Genomic DNA, 20354 nt, shown 5'->3' with positions numbered 1-20354 from the left:
TTATCCGGTCTAGCCTATATGTGACTCCAAACCCACAGAAATGTGGTTGACTGCCCTCTGAAATGGCCTAGCAAGCCACTTATTCAAGAAGATGGCTCACCACCACCTTCTCGAGGGCAATTAGGAACAGGCAATAAATGCTGGCCTTGCCGGTGATGCCCACATCCTGTGAATGAATTTTTAAAATTACTTTTTACGTTAATTTTTAAGATTTTGTGTTGTCTTATGTCTCACAGAGCATTAGAGACTTGGTGAGTTAACACTGTTTGCTGCAGTGACCTGTTGAAAGGCAGTATAATTGAATGATCCTCGGCTGTTATTACAGGTCCCACTCTTCACTCAAATGAGCTGCATAAAATGAAACTGGAGTACAGAGCAATGACAGGTAAGAATGAGAGTTTAAACGGATGGGTAAGAATGAGAGTGGGATGGACCAGAAGAAGAAAGCATGCAGGAAAGAAATACATCAAGAAGAAGACAGAGAACAGCCAGAAGAAAGTGCGTAATTAGCCAAAGGGCCTTCAGGGAGGGGTTGCAGCAGGCACTGTAGAGTTGTAAGATAATTATAAAACTTAATTGTTTACCTAGTTGTAGATCAATTATTAATAAAGCATCTTACTACTCAACATCTCTCATCAGATTGCTCTGTCAGATAAAGCAGATCTCTCACTTATACCTGCCAAATTTGGCTACTGAATTTATCTGTATTGAAGAAAGTGTAATTTTGTAACCTGCTGTCAGGCTGTGACCCTTACAGGTAGAAACTGCATCTTTTGATACCTGTTGACAGCTCCAGAACTGATGACAGGTCACATCTGAAATATTAACCTTCAAGTAGTGACTGGCCGACTGAATTTCTAACATTTTCTGTATTTATTTCAGGTTTGATTTTTTCTTTTGATCTGTTTTTTTTTGTGAATTTGGAACCTGTTAGTTGATGCCAGAAAAGATTTTTTGCTACCTGAATATGCCCTTTAAGATTCTTACCTTTCAGTGCAAAAGTAACTGGATGAAATTAAATCAGCTAAGAAACATTAAGTTTCGAGCTGGAGTGAAGAAAGACACTTCAAAAAAAAATTGTGTCTGTAACAAAATTCCTTACAGGACACAAATGAATCACATAAATGTCCTGCGGCTTTACAGTAACAGAGGTTCGAGGAGGTTTACAGTAACAGGATCGTGGAACTGTAAGTAATTTTATGAAGTGGCTTTACCTGGGGATAGCATTTCCCTATCAGGATTCTGTCATTCTATCTAATTTCTTTATTACCAGAATTTACCTTTAGGCATTCTGACATGGCAACTGTCAATCTAGCTGCAATGTTTGTTACAAGCCAGGCTCAGGTGGTGCAGAATTGTGAACAGGACTGTCAGCATTACAGAATCTGAGGTATGTTCAATTAACATTCTTTGATTATTTCAGCGAGTTGTTCTTAAGAGTATACAAAGTCATCAGGTAAGGCATAAATTATCTGCCTTCAGCAAAACGAGCAACTGAAATACAAGCTGAACCTGACAGTGCTTGTCTGTCTTTTATTAGCCACTTTAACCACATACTTGTGAATGCATGCCACTGTTTGCTGAGACTCCAACAACTGATTACCTTTGTGAAATTTCATAGTCAGGACACCTGAGGTAAAAGGTAGTGTGAGAAAAAGACCAAGTTTCCCATCATTAGCTGCATTGCAAGGTGTGAAAATAATAAACGTCCTTCACTGGTTCATGTTTCACAGTTTCTTTATGAAAGAATATGGCATAAAGTTGCAGCGTAGTCCAGCAAAAAAAGAAAACACACAATACGTTAGGGACAGTGTTTAGTGAAACTGGTAAGGGCTCAGATGTCTGGTCCATGTGTGCATTCCTGTTTGTATAGGGATATCTAACCTAGACATTATTGTTGATAACATTAATGGATGAAAACTTAGTGCATTCATAGGATATTTGTCTATACACTATTTTGGGGAGGTGCTAACCCATCTAAAATAAACTGATCAATGCGTCCATTAAAATAATGAATAGAGGAATGTCATACAAGCACATAAGTGTTTGTCCACTGATATTGAGCAGGAGAGCAGGAGAAACCTTTTTACACAGAGGGTTGTGAGGCTGTGGAATGCACTACCAGAATTAATGGTTGAAGCAGAGGCCATGTCAACATTTAAGAATAGGTTAGATAGGTGGTTGAAAGAAAGGTGAATAACTGGTTATGGGAACAGGATGAGCACAAGAGATTATAAGTACTGTTTATGTGGAGAATAAAAACCAACACGGACTGGTTGGGCTGAATGGTCTGTTTTCATGTTGTAATTTCTAGCTAACTGTTCCACAATCCTGTTACTGTAAACCTCCTTGAACCTCAGTTACTGTAAAGCCGCAGGACATTTGTGTAATTCAATTGTGTCCTGTAAGGAATTTTGTTACAGTCACAATTTTTTTGTGAAGTATCTTTCTTCACTCCAGCTCGAAACTTAAAAGCTATGCTTCTTAGCTCATTTATTTTCATCCAGTTACTTTTGCACTGAAAGGTAAGAATCTTAAAGGGCATATTCAGGTGGCAAAAGTCTTTTCTGGCATCAGGTAACAGGTTCCAAATTCACAAAAAAAAACAGATCAAAAGAAAAAAAATCAAACCTGAAATAAATACAGAAAATGTTGGAAATTCACAGTCGGCTAGTCAGTAATTCTATGGGGGAGAAATTGGGTGAGTAGCGCCACCTGTTAGCGCCTAAAGAGGCAGTCAGTGGCTGTAGCGCCACTGGCTGCGTCTCCCGCGATATTCAGTAGGGGCGCTAATGGTGGCGTTAGGCTATTGCGCTGCGCCGTCACCGATGATGTCATCGGTGTGCGCAGCGCCACATTCGTGCCCCGTTCACGATATTTGGTAGCGAACGCCGCAGTTGCGCCGCTCGCTACCCGCGCCCGGTTCACGGGGCCTTACTGTGCCGGCAGCGGTGCAAGTTAAGGTGGAGGTGCGGGGCGGCCGCTTTTTCGGCGGCCGCCTGCCAGCACCTCCGTCCCCGGCCTCCTAACCACCCCCCCCCCGCGGCATTGCCGGCTGTTTCCTGAGAGCCCAGCACTTCTCCTTGGTGCCGGGCTCATTTGCCGGCACTCGCGATTGGGGAGCGCGCTGTTGCAGGCACCTCCCCCTTAACAGTGGAAGGAAGGCCTGCAGTACCGCAGCGTGCCGTGCGCTGCGATAATCAGAATAAATGATGCATAGGCTAGTCAGCCTATTGTGGAATACTGGGTGTACACTGTTACTTCCTCCCTGCTATATAGGTTATATATATAGGTTATATATATGCTATATAACTCTACAAATAAACTCTAAAGCCTGCACATCTGCCAATGCACTTTATTATGTTTATGTTTATGTATTACAAGCCAAATGAATGCTGAATGTTAAATGTCTTAATCAAAATGTACACTCTCGGGAGCCGCAAGCCTACATTTCGTTGTACTGCACTTGTGCACTAACAATGACAATAAAGTTGATTATTATTATTATCAAGTCCAGACTGATGGGATAGAGGTGTAATGACTAACAACCAGGGCAGAGGTTGCTCCCCCCTGCAGCCTTTCTGTTGCTCTTATGGCTTCTTACACCTATGTTTATTCTGAAGAAGCCTCTCTTCAAAGTGTAGCAGAGATCAAAGAAATTTGACAACACCAAGGAGCTAGAATGACCAGATATTGTTAACTAATGGCCGATTGTTTTAGGAACTCTTTGAAACAACCGCCCATCCGTGGTTTAAAACACCTCTCGATTGCCACTTGATTGACAACTCAGTCTAGAGCAGCTAACCAATTTTAGACAAGCTTCTGTTCAAATGCATTTTAAAACAGCTCATGCTTGCATCTGATTCATGCAAAAAAAGCTATAGAATCCTAAGTCAGGACATCATTATAATTCCTTGTTCCTCCACCCTTGGTTCCCCATGGTTATTGCCCTTTTTCTGAAAAATGTTGCCTGAATTTCCGAATTTACTTTGTCAACCTTAATTTGAAACTATAAATTTTGTGCACAGCAGAAAAACTTCCCCAAGCCTGTCATAATCCTAAATCCTAGCTCTGATAATATTCACAGCCAGTACCTTTTCTTTAAAGTAGGAAGACCAAAACTGCACACGGTGCTCCAAACGTAGTCCGACCAAAACCAGATATAATTAATAACTTATAATCGACACCCCGAGCTAAACATTTCTGCTCTCATCCCTTCCCCTCCTTCCCAGAACCATGATAAGGTTCCCCTTGTCCTCACCTTCCACCCCACCAGCCTTTACATTCAACGGATCAACCTTCCTCATTTCTGCCACCTCCAGCACGATGCCACCACCAAACACTACTTCCCCTCCCCTTTCAGCATTCCAAAGGGACAGTAACCTCCACGACACCCTGGTCCACTCTTCAAGCACCCCCAACACCTCCTCCCCTTCCCACGGCACCTTCCTGTGCAAGCGCAGGAGATGCAACACTTGCCTTTTTACCTCCCCCCTTCCAGGTGATAAAGCGATTTACTTGTACTTCTTTCAACTTAGTATACTGTATTCGCTGCTCACGATGCGGTCTCTTCTGCATTAGGGAGACCAAATGCAGATTGGCTGATCGCTTTGTGGAACACCTCCGTTCAGTCTGCAAGTGTGACCCTGAGTTTCCTATCGCTTCTCATTTTGATTCTCCACCCCACTACCACTCTGACCTCTCTGTCCTCGGTCTCCTCCACTGTTATAATGAAGCTCAACGGAAGTTCGAGGAACAGCACCTCATTTTTCAATTAGGCACTTTACAACCTTCTGGACTCAACATTGAGTTCAGTTGTTTCAGATTATAACCACTGCTCCTATTTTTTCAGACAGCAGGTGCTGGGTAATGATTCTATTGTTGTCATTTACAGCTCCTCTAGTCCCATCTTTTGTATCTTTTATTGTCCCATTACCACCCTTTTGCCTTGCACCATCATCCCTTTTGTCATTGTGGCCTAGAAATTGGATATAGCCACGAAACGGGCAGTGTTAAGGTCTAATGATGTTAAACTCCGCCACCTCAAAATGGTCTAGGTAGCACACAAAACTCATGCTCACACCTCAGTAACTTAATTATAGTCTTGATTGCAACACTAAAACTGCTGCTCATTGGCTTAATGCTCAACAGGTGGACCAATATTAGGGCCAGTCTAATTCCCAGTCATGTGTGGCACAGGCTTTATTCAGTACTTAAAGGGGAGGTGTATTGATGCTACAGCACCTCATTGGCAAGGAAGGAGAAGGAGAAGGAGAAGGAGAAGGAGAAGGAGAAGGAGAAGGAGAAGGAGAAGGCAGAGGCAGAGGCAGAGGCAGAGGCAGGAAATAGCCGGCATGTGACGGCCAGCACTGTGGTGCCAAAGTCGGACATCCAGTGCCGAAAGAAGTTTAATGACCTCACACGAGTAGTCAAAGTGAGTGAAGGCTTCAGCAAATGCCACATACCACATCTGCACCACAAGCCTCACACACTGCTCAATGCACCACACCCCCATCATTCACCTACCAACAATCTCTACTTATCACCACTCATGCCTCACAATCATAGCTTTACTTCACCCTCACAACCTTTCCACTGCTGCAAAACTGACCCCCACATCTCACACCTTGCATACACTGACAGCTATTCAACTATGGCAGGCACATCACCCAAACACATTGCACCACACTCACTCAACACTTCTCTTTCTCTTGCAGGCCAAGGTTGCACATAACTGCTGGGAGCAGGCTGACATCCAGAACCTCAGCCAGCTAGAGGAGAGAGTCCTGGAGATAATTGGGCAGCAGATCGTAGAGGCTGTGGCAACCGGTGAGGTTGAAGCCCTTGGGGACAACAATGGTATGGTCATTCCTAATCTTTCTTCTCACATCCCACTTCCCCCTCATCCCAGAATCTCTTCTCACTTTCAAGCTGCTGATGCTGTATGCCTGCATATCTTGCTTCCCCCCCCCGCACCCATCCCTCACCATAACACAACTCTTGTGCCTTTCTGCTTTCAGGCAATCAACAACAAGCACCGGAGCAGCCTGTCCACGAAGTGATGCACAAGAGTGAAGGGGAAGAAGAAGAGGACATTGCGTCACTGCATCTGTCACTCGCAGACACCAGCTCAGAAAATGGCACTACGCATACTTTAAAAGCAAATAAAGTAGTGGGACCTGCACAGGGTAAGGCATCAGGCACGAGTGGGCTGCAGCAAGGCCGGGGGAAGGGTAGCTTGGGAGTCAGCTTCCGGAGGGTAAGTTCATGCACAAGTTCTGCTGCACAGGACTCAGATGAGGATCTTGATGAGGTGGCTTTTAGAAGAAGGGTGATGGGCACACCGAATTGCTAGATGCAGTGGCAAGCCTGCCAGAGAACCTCTTGGCAATGTCAATGAGTGTGGCAGTGTCGGCCTCCAACATTTCACAGGGCTCTGCGTAGAGCATGGAGCCCAGGAGGTGGTGCAGTCTACAGCTGGGCCTTCTAGGGCCACAGCTGCTCGAGGTCGCCCTGCAAGGCCATCTGTAGTGTCCCCCATGGAAACTCAGCAGTCTTCCACCAGCCATGCTGCAGCCACTGGGGGAGTATTTCGTTGGAGCTCCAGAGTAGGAAAAGGCACACGAACAACGGGTGTTAAGAGATTGTACAAGGGCGATTAGTTAATATTTTCCTGTAAGTATGTGTGAACTGATTTTTGATAAATTTATTCATTTTGTTGGAATCTTTTGCGGTGTCTTTCATTTCAGCTTTGTGCCTCGGAGGATGTGTGATATTCCGTGTCACAGGGATGGTATTATGGAGATGTGGTGAACAACGGGGATCTGGAGTTTCATTCATTGGAATAGGAATCTGATGAGCCATTCACAGACAGCCCATCCGGAAGGGGGAAATGGCTGCCTACCTCCTCCCTCCCTTCTCTTCCTCTTCCTCTTGCTCCTCATCCTCGTCCTCCTCTTGAGGTGGTGCCACAATCCCTGGTGGCAAGGGCTGGGCCCTCATGATGGCCAAGTTGTAAAGCATGCAGCAAACCACCGCGAAATGGGGCTCCCGCTCCGCCGAGTACTGGAGAGCTCCTTCCAAGGGGTCAAGGCAGCAGAACCATTGTTTCAGGAGCCCGATGGTCTGTTCAAAGATGTTCCTGGTGGAAGCATGGCTCTCATTACATGAGTGCTGGGCACAAGTGTTGGGGTTGCGAAGGGAAGTCATGAGCCAGGTGGAGGCCGGATAGACCTTGTCTCCGAGCAGCCACCTTCGAGTTTGCTGTGGTTGCTGGAAGAGTGCTGCCACACCGGGCTGACGCAGGATGAAGGCACACCGGGCTGATGCAGGATGAAGGCACACCGGACTGACGCAGGATGAAGGCACCATGACTGCTGCCAGGATAGCGGGCATTGACATTGAGTAATTGCTGGGCGTGGTCGCACACCATCTGCACATTAAGTGAATGGTAGCCTTTGTGGTTACAGAAGATCTCAGGATTGTCATGCGGCACCCGCAAAGCCATGTGGGTGCAGTCGATGGCGCCCTGCACCATGGGGAAGCCTGCTGTCCTGGCAAAGCCTCATCCTGTTTCTCTCTGCTCAGAGAGAAGACATGTGGTCCCTTCTCCTGGTGTAGAGAGCCTCAGTGGCCTCCTGACTGCAGTGATGGACGATGAACTATGAGATGTTAGCTGTGTCTCGTGCTGCAGACTGGAAGGATCCACTGGCGATGACCTTGACTGCTACTGGGAGAGCTGTGATCACCCTATTCTCAGGCTACAGGTCTGGTTGCAGGAGGTGGCAGAGTTCTGTGATCACCTCCTTTGTGAAGTGTAGCCTTCTAATGCACTGCTCCTCATTTAAGTGGAGGTAGGAAAAGTGCTCTCGGAATACCCTAGCTGGGTAAGGCCACCTGTTGAGAAACCTCCTGGTCCTCCTTCTCCTTTCTCTATGCGCATCTTCCCATCTTCTTTGCTGCCTCAGCTCCCTCTGCCGAAGATCCTGGTACATGAGGGGGACGGCCAGTACAGCCCCCATGACTGTGAGCACATGTTGTGAGCAGAAGCTTTAAAAAGTAATGAAGAGAGTCTGCACTTGCAACAACACTCCCTGTTACATCAGAACCTTGAAAGAAGTTAATAAAGCTGGTGGAGTTACAGAAAGCAGCACAGAGCCACCCAAACTGAACAAACAGGTCAGGTGCAAGTGATTGCTGATGATCCCTTTAAATACTGCTGCTGGAGCCTTCTTCCTCTTTCTCTGCTTGTCGTTGTTAAGACATGCCTGTAAGTTCAGCGTCTGGCATCAAGTGAGCGTTGCACATTCACTGACGTCCCGATCTGTTTAATTTCAATCACTTCAGCGATCGCTTCTATCTGCAGTGCTGCCGGCCATCCCAAAATGGCGCCTGCCATGGGACCTGCCGCCAGCTGACGGAATAGGCATTTTTTCACCTGGTTATGGCAGTAACGGGTAGCATTAAACACCCGAATTTCTAGGCCATTGTCTCTCACCATTAAGAAAATATTCACAATAGTCTTTCTCAGATCCAAAGTGGATGACCTCACACCTCCCCATGTTGAATTCCATTTGCCATAGTTTTAACCACTCACTTAATCTGTTCATGCCCTTTTGTAACTTCCTGCTTCCATCTGCACAACTTACTGTGGCTCCTCACATAGAGTTAGCTGCAAACTTGGATATACAACTGTCCATCCCTCCATCCAAGTCATTAATATATATGGTGATAAGTTGAGGCCCTATTACACATACCTGGGAAACACCACTTGTCACATCCTGCCAATCTGTAAATGTTCCCTTTATCCCTACTCTGTGGGGTGATTTTGGGGAAAGGGTGCAAACAGGTGCTAAGTGGGTGCTGTGCTAATAAGATGCATCTATTTAAAAGTCTGGATTTAGCCCGCAATTTGGGGGTTAATTGCTGATTGCCATGATAAAAGCATGCCTGAAGGCGCTAAAATGGAGACCTGTAGGTTTTGCACTCAAGCGCTGATTAGGAACAATTTTCCGGGAACAGTATATGTAGCCTCCACGCTGCACTTCCACTGAAGATCTGGAGTGCGCTGGCTGACAGACAATGGCACGTTTCAGGATGGCTCAGGGACCAAGGGAGAGGGCACACAGGCTCTCAGAGGTGACACTGCAGGTCCTGTTGGAGGAGGTACAGCAGAGGAGGGATGTCCTGTACCCGCAGCGGGCAAGGAAGTCACAGATGCAACTAATGCGGCAGATGTGGGAGGAGATCGCCGAGGAGGTCACAGCCAGGTGCACTGCCCCCAGGACGTGGCTTCAGTGCCACAAAAAATGTAATGATTTGACACAAGTGGTGAAGGTAAGATCCCATCTCACAAACACACTTCTCAATTACTGCACCACCACCACCAGCATCACAACCTCAACACACTGCATCCACCATCTAGGTGGGGAAGGCCTCCTGCTGAGAGCCCTCCTACCTCTCCTCCTCCTCCCACTGCGAGCAACTTGTCCTCTTCTTTGCTGCATCTGCTCCATATCCCTGTCATACTCGAGCACAAGGGGGACTGCAAGTAGAGCTGCATGATTGGGAGCAATTGGTGTGAGCAAAACCCTGGAAATCAGAAGCAAGGCCTTCTCCACCTGTAGCACCACCCCTGTCACCTCACCAACTTCAAATAACTCTAGAGAGCTCCAAACAGTTGCACAAACCTACACAGAGCCAGTAGAAATCAGAAAGCACATCACCTGCAAATTGTTGCTGATCCCTTTAAATAGCGCTGGTGGGGGGTCCCTCATGTAGCTGAACGCATGTTCAACTATTTGTGTTTTGGAGAGGGCGTTGAATGGAGCGGTGATGTCGAAAATGGCAGGTCATGTGTCAAATCAGCATTGCACAATGATGTCAAAATCTGCCTCATAACCACTTTTGTAGCGAACGCAGGTAGCGGCTGCGCTGACAACCTGCACATAATGGCTGCTGCTGCCGGGCACGCTGGAAGTGGGCAGAAGCAAGGTGACCACCATTTTTTGCCAAAACCGGCCTTATCAGCTGCCGCTAAGATGCCAAATTTCACATCCGTTCTCTCTTAGCACCTAATCAATTTTTCCAACTGTTTTCATAGATCTGCCTACCCTGTTTCTGTCCTGAACATTCCTCCTTCTCCTTAATACATTCCATGTTTTCTTCATTATCTAAGCTGGTTTTACTCTCTTATTTCACCCACAACTCATTTAATTGATAAATTACTTTTGCATCTTAAAAATAACCCTTTATAAACTTGCCATTTTCCTTACACATCCTTCCCTCTAAATATTTCCTCCTATTTCAATGTTTACATACATTCCCGCATAACTTCAAAATCAGCTAGACTAAAAGTTAGCTTCTTAATTGCCTGCCTTATATGTTATATCATCATCGCTACCCTGAAATTAACAACATTAAGGCCATTAGATCCCAGATGTTCCCTGACTTTTACTTGGTTTATCATCCCCATCATTAGTTAATACTAAATCCAGTAATGCACACTTCCTCACAGGCTGTTTTAGAAATTAGTTCTGTGTAACTTCAATAAATTCCCACTCACACACAAACTGCCCCCATTGTACATACCTATCAATGCTAGGAATATCGAAAGCTCCCTGATTACAATCAAGGACCTAGTACTTGGCGACCTGCAGCGTATTCCTATCATTATCTTCTTTCTCTTTTTCTGTCTTCTAAACCTAACCAAAGAAGCACTGTACCATTTCTTTTTTTATTATTCTTTCCTGGGATGTGGGTCCCACTGGCAAGGCCATCATTTATTGTCGATCCCTACTTGCCTTTGAGAAGGTGGTGTTGAGCCGCCTTCTTGAACTGCTGCAGTCCATGTGGAGAAGGTACTCCCATAGTGCACTTAAGGAGGGAGTTCCAGGATTTGACCTAGAACCAATGAAGGAATGGCGATATATTTCCTAGTCAGGATGGTGGGTGACTTGAAGGGGAACTTGGAGGTGATGGTGTTCCGATGCGCCTGCTGCCCATGTCCTTCTAGGTGGTAGAGGTCGTGGGTTTGGGAGGTGCTGTCGAAGAAGCCTTGGCGAGTTGCTGCAGTGCACCTTGTAGATGGTACACACTGCAGCCACGGTGCGCCGGTGGTGGAAGGAGTGAATGTTTAAGGTGGTGGATGGGGTGCCGATCAAGCGGGCTGCATTGTCTTGGATGGTGTCGAACTTCTTGAATGTTGTTGGAGCTGCACTCATCCAGGCAAGTGGAGAGTATTCCATCACACTCCTGACTTGTGCCTTGTAGATGGTGGAAAAGCTTTGGGGAGTCAGGAGGTGAGACACTCGCCACAGAATACCCAGCCTCTGACCTGCTTTTGTTGCCACAGTATTTTTATGGCTGGTCCAGTTAAGTTTCTGGTCCATGGTGACCCCCAGGATGTTGATGTTGGGGGATTCGGCGATGGTAATGCCATTGAATGTCAAGGGGCAGTGGTTAGACGCTCTCTTGTTGGAGATAGTCATTGCCTGGCACTTAAGTGGCAGGTAACATTCGTGCCACACATCAGCCCTAATATACCTTTTCTCAATTACAGATAATCCATCCCTGAAAAGTAATGCCACCCCACCCCTGATTTCTTATTTGTCCTTCCTGAAATATATAGCCCATGTAGGATCCCTCACATGGGCCTAGAAATTCAGTATAGCCACTTTTGGGGCGCTAAAGTCGGGCGGCCGCTAAAGTTTGCGCCCGGCGCAAAGTCGCGCCCCCTTCGCCGATATTCAGTCGCATTGCCCCAAGAGGTTGCTGCTGCGCTAAAACAGGCGATGCACGACTATCTTTAGGCGCTAAGCCGGCGGTGCTGAGCGATACCCCCGAGGCCGGGCGCAGCGCCGGTGCGGCGAGTTCTTGATTGACGGCAGACACTCTTGCGCCGGTCAGCTCTTAAAGGGGGAGGGTCGATTTGTTTGCCTGCCACGCCCTGCACACTGCAGCCCTCAACCTAGGCCTGACCACTTCAGCTTCACCTGCACAACGGCCAGGGCTATGGAGAAGACCAGGGAGAGAGCGCAGCTCTTCAGCGACGGTGACCTGAGGCTGCTGGTTGGCGGAGTGGCGCGCAGGCGCCATGTTCTGTTCCCAGAAGGTGGCAAGAGGCCGCTGCCCAGCGCCTACCGGAAAGCCTGGAGGGAGGTCTCCAACAGGGTGTCTTCCAACAGCGTGGTTGCCAGGACTCCTGTGCAATGCCGGAAGAAGTTCAACGACCTCACTCGGGTTGTCAGGGTGAGTACCCTTTCCAGTGTCCTCCTCATCCTTGCATGTGCACCTCACTTTATGGGCAAAGGGACCTGAAAGCCCTAATGGCCAGCCCTCATCCAGCAGCTATGGGTCTGGCATGAAAATCACTTGCACATTCAGCACTTTACACACTGTACAAGCTATTCGACCATGGGAGGCATTGCAGACAAGATCAGGGCTACACACTGTACAAGCTATTCGACCATGGGAGGCAGTGCAGACAAGATCAGGGCTTCACACTGTACTTAGAGGCCGTCCTTTCTCTTGCAGGCCAAGGTGGCGCACAACCGGCGCAACCGAACTGAGACCGGGGGAGGCCGTCCTGACCTCAAAGAGCTCTCCGACCTCGACCAGCGTGTGGAGCGCATTATGGCAGGCCGGCTGATTGGCCCCATCGCCAGTGGAGATGCCGACCCTGTTCTGGGCACCAATGGTAAGGGCATCACCTTTTGGACCTCTCTCGTTCCACTTGCGCATGAGATCACCATCCTTTGCCACTGTCCGACCAATGCGGTGAATGGCAGCACTCATGCCTCCCTCGCTGCCGCCCTGTCCTCACTCTAAAGCTACTCTTGTGCCTTCCTGCTTTCAGATGGTGAATCGCCAGGTGAGGAGGCGGGCCCTCAAGCTGCCACTGTCGGCCCTTCGGAAGACGAGGAGGAGGAAGAGGAAGCTGGCCCATCAGTGCCACCCTCAGCCGCGCCAGCCCATGGCGACGTAGGGGACACGTCTTCCCTGGAGGGGAGCCGGGGGAAGGGTCAGAGGAGAGTGAAGCTCCGGGGCCCAGCGGCCTGCAGCAACGCGGGAGGGGTGGGGAAGCTCGGCGGACTTCACCCCAGAGGGTGAGTGTGGCCTCCAGTCCTGCGACGGTGAGCGCAGAGGAGGTATGCCTCCTAGAGGAAATGGCCGTCCAGGCTGAGCGCAGGCACACTGAGCTCATGGCTGCAGTGGCAAGGATGCCTGACTCCATAGAGTCTCTGTCAAGGAGTGTGCAGCAATTCGGAGCAGCACAGGCCAGGAGTCTGCAACAATTCAGTGCAGCACAGGCCAGGAGTCTGCAGGACTTCGCGGCAGCACAGTCGGATTCTAGCCAAGTGCTCAGTCGTGCCGTCCATTCACTGGCTGGTGTCATGCGGACACAGACCAGGGCCACACGGGCACTAACTGCTGCCACCCTCGCTGGATCAGCCAGGCATCGCCAGGGCACCCGCCGCGCAGCAGCAGCCCAGCAGTCTGTCCTTCAGCTGTTTGCTGCGCATGCTGCAGTGCTGGCCCGTGCGAGTGCCACTGTATCAGGCGACCAGCGAGCACCTGCGATCTGCCAGGTTGGCACCATTCCTGCAGCCGACACTGCCACTCCGCCATTGCAGCTGCCACGAGCCGCTGGACAGACTGCTGCCGCCCAGCCAGAGTTGGAGCAGTCAGCAGCCGGCCCCTCCAGGGCCAGAGCTGGTGCAGGCCGACCCCCAAGGGCATCTGCCGTCACGCCATCTGCCCCTCAGCAGCCTTCCCCCAGCCTTGCTGCAGCCACTGGGCTCCCATTGAGGAGGAGCTGCAGGGCGGGCAGGGGCCAGGCAAGGATGCGAAAGGCATCGCCCTCGCAGGGCAAAAAGTAGAAGGTATGCTCAAATGCCTGTTGTGTTTTTGTAAGGCCGAGACTGGTGTCTTTCTTTCTTTTTGTAAGGCCGAGACTGGTGGAGTTGTGTTTTTGTAAGGCTGAGACTGGTGTCTTTCTTTCTTTTTGTAAGGCCGAGACTGGTAGTTTTGTGTTTTTGGAGGGGGCTTCTCCACATGAGCATGTAATGTGGGAAGGGCAGAGGTTTGCAATAAATTATTGTTGTTAAATTGCACTGTGCATGGTTTTTTGTTAAGTCCTGGTTGCCCTGCTCGGCTGAGGGCTTGTGGAGCGGCTACATTCATCTGCTGACATTGGCACAAGCCATTCCCTGAGAGGGGGCCTAGAACCGACGTTCAATAAGCCGGCGATGCGCGGCTCTTGCACTTTGTGCCTCCCTCCTGTGCTGGTCCTCCTCCTCCTCCTCCTCCTCCTCCTCCTGAGGTGGTCCTCCAACCTCTGGTGGCAGTGCCTGAGTCCTGCGGATAGCCAGGTTGTGCAGCATGCAGCAAACGACCACGAAATGGGAGACTCGCTCCGGCGAATACTGTAGGGCTCCACCGGAACGATCCAGACAGCGGAACCGTTGCTTCAGGACGCCGATTGTTTGTTCGATGATGTTCCTGGTCGCTTGATGGCTCTCGTTGTATCCCTCTTCAGCAGGGGTGCTGGGCGCACGGAGCGGGGTCATCAGCCAGGTACACAAAGGATAGCCTTTGTCCCCGATAAGCCATCCTCGTGGGTGAGGCTGTGCCTGGAACATGTCTGCCACAGAAGTCTGTCGCAGGATGAAGGCATCATGGCTGCTGCCTGGAAAGCGGGCATTGACAGCTAGGATGAGCTGCCTGTGGTCACACACCAGCTGGACGTTCAGCGAATGGTAGCCCTTCCGGTTGCGGTAATCCTTGGCATTCTCCAGAGGTGCCCGCAAAGCCACATGCGTGCAGTCAATGGCGCCCTGCACCATGGGGAAGCCCGCGAATGCTGCAAAGCCCATTGCACGCTGTTGCTGCTTGGCAAGGGCCATGGAGAAGGAGATGAACTGACGTCTCCTTTTGAAAAGGGCATTGGTCACCTGGCGGATGCAGCAATGCATGGCGAACTGGGAGATGTTGGCAATGTCCCCAGTAGCGGATTGGAAGGAGCCGGTGGCATAGAAGTTGAGAGCCACCGTCACCTTCACTGCCACCGACAGAGACGTCCTGCACCTCAGCTGTGGTTGCAGATCACCGCCAAGCAGCTGGCAGATCTCTGTGACCACATCCCTTCTGAATTGCAGCCTCCGAACACACTGCTCCTCAGACATGTTGAGATATGAGAACTGCTGGCGGTATACCCTGGGTGGATAAGGCCTCCTTTGCCAACGCCTGTTGCCCCCTCTCCGTCTAGCCAGGGCTGCCACTCTCTCACGGCGTCTGTGAGCCCTTTGGATGTAATTGAGAAAGCCAGCGTTGACACCCATTGCAGCCCCCATAATATGCTGGCAAACAATGAGATGTCAATGAAGGCAAAGACTAGTGGAAAGCTGTGGCCTGAAGCCAGAAGTACCTGTCCGAGTGTTGGGCCAAAGCAGAAAGCTCTCTACCTTGGTCTCTCTCCAAAGATCCGTTTCTCAAGAAGGAGTGCTGCGAAATGGCAGCCTTTTATAGTGCAGGAGGAGTGCCCTTTAATTTGCGCCCCCCGAGCCCCGCATCGGCTGAGCACCGTTCCACTCTAACAGTCGCTAGGGGCGCCAGGCGCACAATGGGGCGTCGCCACTGAAGTTCCGGCTAGGGGCGCACAAAGGGCGTTGCACGAGGAAATGACGTCATGATCTGCGCGCGCAGCTGAGCACGCGCAAAGACTTTGCGCCGCCGCTAAATCTCTAGTGAAGTTGGGGCGAGGCGCAGATCGCGCTGCGCCCGGGCGCTAGCCGCCTAGCGCCCGACATCTACTCCTCCTAAGGCGCTAACGGCTGGCGCAACCAACTGAATTTCTAGGCCATGATGTTTTAGGCACAAGTCCAGTATTATTTCAATAAATTCCCACTCACACCAGACTACCCTCATAACTCATTAGATATATTCCCCTCTTATCTTCCTTCTTCAGAACAGTTTCAGTTACTTCCTATAATGTCTTAATGCTTCCTAATCACCATCAGTTCCAGCTTTTGTTTTTTTATTCATTGATGGGATGTGGGCGTCGCTGGCTAGGCCTGCATTTAGTGCCCATCCCTAATTGCCCTTGAAAAGATGGTGGTGAGCCGCCTTCTTGAACCGCTGCAGTCCATATGGTGTAGGTACACCCACAATGCTGTTAGGAAGGGAGTTCCAGGATTTTGGCCCAGCGACAGTGAAGGAACGGCGATACAGGTCCAAGTCAGGATGGTGTGTGGCTTGAAGGGGAACTTGTAGGTGGTGATGTTCCCATGCGTCTGCTGCCCTTGTCCTTCTAAGTGGTAGAGGTCGCGGGTTTGGAAGGTGCTGTTGAAGGAGCTTTGGCGAGTTGCTGCAGTGCATCTTGTAGATAGTACACACTGCAGCCACAGTGCGCTGGTGGTGGAGGGAGTGAATGTTGAAGGTAGTGGATGGAGTGCCAATCAAGCGGCCTGCTTTATCCTGAATGGTGTCGAGCTTCTTGAGTGTTGTTGGAGCTGCACTCATCCAGGCAAGTGGAGAGTATTCCATCACACTCCTGACTTGTGCCTTGTAGATGGTGGAAAGGCTTTGGAGAGTCAGGAGGTGAGACACTCGCCGCAGAATTCCCAGCCTCTGGCCTGCTCTTGTAGCCACAGTATTTATATGGCTGGTCCAGTTCAGTTTCTGATCAATGGTAACCCCCAGGATGTTGATAGTGGGGGATTCAGCGATGGTAATGCCATTGAATGTCAAGGGGAGATGGTTAGAGTCTCGCTTGTTAGAGATGGTCATTGCCTGGCACTTGTGTGGTGCGAATGTTACTTGCCACTTGTCAGCCCACCCATTTGGAGTGATTTTCAATAAATAATGGGATTTGCAATAAATAATGGGAGAGAATCAGGTTTATTTTCTACATCACATGGTGGATCCACTCTGCCAAGTTACAGCCCAGGCAGCAAAGTTGAAAATTGCCCCATTTTGTTCTTTTTACTCATTGTTTTCATATAAACACAATAGACACCTTTCATAATCCTATTTTCCTTCTCTAGTGGTCCGCTCCGCTTTCACATTCTCCTCATGTTATTAGTTTAAAACTCCTCCCACTGCCCTATTTTTCTAGCTGCTAAGAGATAGATACCACCTCAGTTCAGGTAAAAGCTGTTCCATCAATACAACCTACCCTTACCCCAAAAATAGTCCCAATGTCCCATGAATGTAAAACCCTGTTTCCTACACCATAGAACTAATTTTACAAATGTACCCTACTGGCAGGGAGCCTCAGCAGCCAACAACAGGCATCAAAAAATTGTGAATATGCTGCCCATGATTTTCTGATCATTTATTTTAATGGACAGAAACTCTCTGAGATGGCCCTGCACGTTACACAGGAGCAGATTTTCTGAATCCTCGCACACAGCATGGTACCTTGCACATTGCTCTCTCCTAAATGGTGTGAGCATGCATCAGATAACTGTAGGTAGCAGGCCCACAATCTTCCAACATGCATATATGGTGTGCGAGGTACCTCACCACATGTGAGGACGTGCAAAATCTATTTTAGGGAGTAATCCTAAGGCTACTACCCTGGAGGTTCTTCTTATTCTTTCACCTAGTTCCTGAAACTCACTTTGTAGAAACTCCATTCTACACCTTCCTACATAATTGGTTCCTACAACTACAATCCACCCACCCATCTATGAGCTGATTACAATCTCAAAGGGGCTTCCTCCTCCTTCCTTCCCTTGCTGCCTATCCTGTGGGCGGTCTCCCATTTCTTCTACACTGTTGCACTGTCCCCCTCTATCTGTAGAGTGACCACCTCATGCAAAGTATCCTTAAAATATCTTTTCTTAAATTTATTTGGCGTCACTGGCAGGGCCATATTCATTGCCCATTCCTAGTTGCCCTGAGAAGGTTGTGATGGGCTTTCTCCTTGCACTCCTGCAGTCCTTGTGATGAGGGTGCTCCTATATGATGTTAGGGAGGGAATTCCAGGACACTGATTCAGTGACAATGAAGGAATGCCAAAACATATCCAAGCCAGGATGAGGTGTGACTTGGAGGTGACAGTGTTCCCATGACATTGCTGCTCTTGTCTTTCTCAGTAAGAGGGGTTGCAAGTGAAGAAGGCGCTGTTGAAGTAACCTTGGTGAGTTGTTGTAGTGCCTCTTGTAGGTACTATATACTGCAGCCACAGTGTGCCAATGGTGGAGCAGGTGGACATTGAATTCAGTGGTCAAGGAGCCAATCAAGCAAACTGCTCTGTCCTAAATGGTGTTGAGCTTCTTGAGCATTGTTGTAGCTGCACCTATCAAGGTAATTGTGAGTACTCCATCACACACCTGACTTGAGCCTTGTAGACGGTGGCGAGACATAGAGGAATCAGGAGATAAGCCACTCGTCACAGAAAGCTAGTTCCTGCCCTGCTTTTGTAGCCATGTTATTGATATGGCTGGTCCAGTTAAAACTTCTTGTCAATGGTGAAACTCAATATGTTGATGGTGGGGGATTCAGTGATGGTGGTCCCATTGAAGGTCAGGGGTCACAAGGGCAATTACTAGACTTCTTACTTGAGCTAAGACGGTAAATCAGACGGTCCAGCCTATAGACTCAAAGGTCATACAAAAGGCACCTCTGCTCCTTCTAACACTCTTACCATCCTCCTCCAATCAAGGGAGTGGGCATGCAGGCTGCAAATTCCTTGTTAACCACTAACACCTGAACTGCTCCATGTGTCGGTTATCACTTAGTGAATGTCATGTAGCAAATAATATGAGAAAACCCTAACAAAACTTGTCATATAAGTAATCAGGCTGGGATTTCAGTCTTCACTTGGTCCTCTCTCTGCTGCAGGGCCATTAACAACAACAACTTGTATTTATATAGCACCTTTAACATAATAAAACATTCCAAGGCGCTTCACAGGAGCGTTATCAAACACAATTTGATGCCGAGCCACATAAGGAGATATTCGGACAGGTGCCCAAAACCTTGGTCAAAGAGGTAGGTTTTAAGGAGCACCTTAAAGGAGGAGAGAGAAGTAGAGAGGTGAAGCGATTTAGGGAGGGAATTCTAGAGTTTAGGGCCTAGGTAGCTGAAGGCACAACCATCAATGATGGAGCGATGGAAATTGGGGATTCGCAAGAGGCCAGAATTGGAGGAGTGCAGAGATCTCGGAGGGTTGTAGGCAATGATCCCTCTAATTTTTTTTCGTCCACAGTCCCTTTAACTGGCTGCGCGGCCCATTCAAATTTTCATGTCAGTGTCAGTTTGGCTCAGAGATAAACTCACCCCTCTGACTCAGAAGGTCATGGGTTCATGCCCCACTCCAGGACCTGAGCAAATAATAAAGGCTGACTGCTTCTGTTCAGTACTGCATTGTTGGAGGTGCCATCTTTCAAATACGATATTAAACTGAGTCTCTGCTTAAATGGACAGAAAAGATCACCGTGACTAAGTACACTTCCAAAGTCATTGATTGGCTGTGAAGTACTTTAGGATGTCTAGATTTGCTGGTTTAGCCACCCGTTCTCAACCCCGCCTGATGTTCATTGAAATTTTTACAGAAAAAATCAGCATGAATATAAAATGGAAATTTGGGGCTTATGCAACAATGATGTCAACCATTGCAGAATATGGGTGTCCAATCAAGCTCAGAAGGATATTTGTCAATTTTCCAAGATGGTTCCTGTAGTGTATGGAACTGTTCCACCTTTAAGAGAACTATTTTAAGGGTTGCACTACTTTATCTTGGCTGCTGTATACTGTAATACCGGTGGTGACCACACCGGTATATAAGTGCTGTGTAATGATTTATTGGGCAGTTCCGCCCTGACCTTCAACCAGTAAAGACCTATTAAATTTTACTCTTGTGGTCTGTGTAGTAATTCTCAATATAACACACAGACTTAACAGTGGCGACGAGTACGATCTTACCCTGCGGCAGAGGTACATCCAAGGCAGTTTAACGGGCGTCGAGAGGAGGCATCCGCCCTCATCATTCTGCTGAGAAAAGACTCGGGTCTGCAGAGCAAAGGAAGAATTCTGACACGAAGCCTTCCATCAGCAACAGGCAGTGATCATCCCTTCTATCACGGTGGTGGGTAAGCCGATCAGCGACGAGCAGCAAGTCGGCCACATTGACTGTGAGTAGGGGAGAAAAAAAAAAAAAAAACGGAGGATATAAGGGCGGAGAACTTGACCACGGCCGGGGGAAAGGAGCCGGACAGAAGTCGGGGCCAGAGGCGCTGAGACTGGGGCAGCGTAAGGCACGGAAGCCGCGGTGAATGCAAACGCAGCCGGTGCGAAAGACCGGGCTGCAGGCGGGCTGGGAGACGCAACAGCGTCGAGAGAGAGCT

The sequence above is a fragment of the Somniosus microcephalus genome, chromosome 5 (assembly GCF_052327205.1).
Source record: "Somniosus microcephalus isolate GS21.2 chromosome 5, FLI_Smic_1.0, whole genome shotgun sequence".
Classification (NCBI taxonomy): Eukaryota; Metazoa; Chordata; class Chondrichthyes; order Squaliformes; family Somniosidae; genus Somniosus; species Somniosus microcephalus.
The sequence above is the reverse complement of the archived record's forward strand: the minus strand, read 5'-3'. Positions refer to the sequence as shown.